This window comes from Pseudorasbora parva, chromosome 2 (assembly GCF_024679245.1).
Source record: "Pseudorasbora parva isolate DD20220531a chromosome 2, ASM2467924v1, whole genome shotgun sequence".
NCBI lineage: Eukaryota > Metazoa > Chordata > Actinopteri > Cypriniformes > Gobionidae > Pseudorasbora > Pseudorasbora parva.
In genome coordinates this window covers 12667128-12670476 of record NC_090173.1, presented here as the reverse complement: position 1 = coordinate 12670476, position 3349 = coordinate 12667128, and positions in this window count along the sequence as shown.

Sequence of the window (3349 nt, the reverse complement as noted above, 5' to 3'; positions counted from 1 at the left end):
GGACTCCATGTTTGATACTTTTTGTGTAGTATAGTGCAGTTTATATATATATTTTATTTGTCAAATTATTCTGCTTATTTTATATTATATTTATACATTTTATTGCATGTATATGTATGTATATATGTACTTGTCAAAGTAACATCCACATGGATGGCAGGACTCAAGGTTTCCCAGCAGAACATTGCCCATCATCACACTGCCTCCGTCGGCTGTCCTTCTTCCCATAGTGCATCCTGGTGCCATGTGTTCCCCAGGTAAGCGATGCACACACACTTGGCCATCCACCTGATGTAAAAAAAAAAAAAAAAGTGATTTATCACACTAGGCCACCTTCTTCCATTGCTCCGTGGTCCAGTTCTGATGCTCACGTACCACTGTTGGTGCTTTCGGGTCAGCATGAGCACCCTGACTGGTTGATGCTCTGTGTATTCTGACACCTTTCTATCAGAACCAGCATTAACTTCTTGAGCAATTTGAGCTCCAGTAGCTCATCTGTTTGATCGGACCACACGGGCCAGCCTTCGCTCCTCAAGTGCATCAATGACTACGTTTACATGGACAGCAGTAATCTAATTATTGACCTTATTCTAAATAAGAATATTCTGATTAAGGTGTTTACATGAGTTGCTTTTTGAGTACTCCGTTCATGTTCCCGTTTTATATGTTACAGAACATAGATCGATTATGGCATGTCATTACGTCCCTATTTATTTATTTGTTGTTTATTTGAATAGGGACAGATACAAAGTCGACAAAGATTATTACGTAAAGAATAATCCGTTGCGTGTATCACAGTGTTTTTAGCCAGGGCTAATTCGCAACACCTGTCCCTAGAAAGGCTTTTAACAGATTAAGACAATGAAGGAATAACCACAAAAAAACAACAACAACAACAACAACAAAAAAAACATAAATAAATAAATAAAAAATGTCCAGAAACCAGATAGCTCCAAGAAAGATAAATGTATCAGATAAGCACATGTCTTTAAACTTACACAAGTCACATTTCATATACTCCCCTCATATGGCATGATTACACTTCTGCTGCTGTAAAAACCAAGTTTTTGTAACTTTTTTAAAGGCGGACAGTTTAGTTAAAATTTTTATATGTGTTGGAAGCCGATTCCACAGATTAGCTCCTTTCACAGAAAAAACATTTTGGGCAAAAGATGTTTTACAAAAGGGCACTTTACAGTCGCCACATGTAGCAGCTCTTGTTGATCGAGAAAATTCTAATCTGTTGACAAATTTACACAATGGCTCAGGTGCTAGTCCAGTCAAACATTTAAAAAACAACGTTATGCGTCTAAGATTGACAAAATTAACAAAATTTAAGAGTTTATGTTTACTTAAAATGTAACAATGGTGAAATCGAATAGGCTTGTTATCTAAAATTTTTAGGGCATGGTTATATGCCATGCTATGTTCTCCAACATCCAATCATAACGTGACTTTGGCAGGTGTGTTAATTTTATGGGCTCAGGAAACCCGCTAACTTCACCTATGGGTGTCGCTGTTGGACAGTGTTACTTTACATTAGGAAGTATAAAAAACATGCGTTTTTATAATGTTTTATATCTACATTTACGTTGATTTATTTTTGTAATATTATGTGTCTCTTTCTGTTTTTTTGAAGAGACACTGCCCCTCTTTCCTACTTATTGACAGCCTACGTTTAGAATAATAGCTTTGATTAATGATGAAAAAGGTGTAAAAATCATGACTGTTTGGATTGTTTTTCCTGCCGTCGAGCCACAGGTGTTCACTGAATGACCCATCTGGTCTGCGATTACAGATACAAACTTATTGTATTTTACTTTTACAATGAGCATAATAATTACAACAAAAATAAAAATATAGAGAGAGGACGCAGTGTTCAGAATGAACAGTCAAGCCAAACACACACCGCCCAAAGCAACGCGCTATGGCAACGACTTTTCAGACTGACAGATATGTAAAAGATAAACGGGACTTTTCCGCCATTTGTTACTGGTTTGTAGACATTGTTATATTAATTATAATTTCAATTCTGTTTTATTGGCCACAATATTATCGATGATTGTTGAGAGGGGCACTTTTGATTAATTTTCAAAAAGGGCAGAGGCTCCAACCCACAAAGCCTCCCCTCTGCACTTCCCTGGTGTGTGTAACTTTGTGTCCTGTCACAAAATGCGGCGAAATCTCCGACACGACATTAATAGTTAGATTAAGGTGTGTACATGTCTCCGATAATGCGACTAAAACAGGCATACTCCACATGTCTTAATCCGATTTATGTGTAGTTAGATTATGACTTTAATCAGATTAAGATAATTAGAAATCGCTGTCTACATGGTAGCCTCTTAATCAGAGTATTGTCTTAATCAGATTAATATCGGAGTATTGTTGTCCATGTAAACGTAGTCAATGAGCCTTGGCCGCCCATGACCCGGTCACCGGTTCAACCACTGTTCCTTCCTTCTTTCGATAAATTCTCACCACTGCAGACCGGGAACACCACACAAGAGCTGCAGTTTTGGAGATGCTCTGACCCAGTCGTCTAGCCGTCACAATTTGAACCTCGCTTAAATCCTTACGCTTGCCCATTTTTCCTGCTTCTCACACATCAACTTTGAGGACAACATGTTCACTTGATGCCTAATATATCTCACCCACTAACAGGTACCGTGATGAAGAGAGAATCAGTGTTATTTACTTCAACATTTGCAACATGTTACAAGAAATATCGACCTGGATTTGAGGAACGAGCTCTCCAGATAACTAGTCTTGAAAAAAATTCAATTGCTGAACTGAATACAATGCAAGCTAGCTTAAAAGTGTCCCAGGCCGTGACATTAGAAACGTTCAAAATTTCATGGCTCCTTGCCAAACAGGGCAAACCATGTGGTTATGGACACTGTGGTCAAGGTGGTCAACTTCATTCGAGCATGCCCTCTAATCCAACGCCGCTTTGTGTTGTTGGAGGAATTGGATGGTGCCTAAGGAGACCTCGTTTTAAAGTCTTGCAACCCTTTCTGGCTGTACTGCCTAAAATAGTTCACTTTCTTGATGACATTGGTGAGGGATAGAGATTTCCCGTCTTGAGAGATAAGGACTGGAAAACAAATCGTGCTTTTCTTGCAGACATCACAGTTCACCTAAATAAGCTGAACCTGCAACTTAAATGTGACAGAAGATCAGAGAGCCAATAACTTTCCCTGTGGGAAAAAAAAAAAATCAAGGACTTGTCTGCAGCTTTCGGTTTGCCCCACCACTCACTTGAAGATGAATTGATGGAAGTTCAGGCAACACCTATACCGTGCAGCAATCATCCTCCGTTACAGAAATGTGGCGAAACATCCCTGGA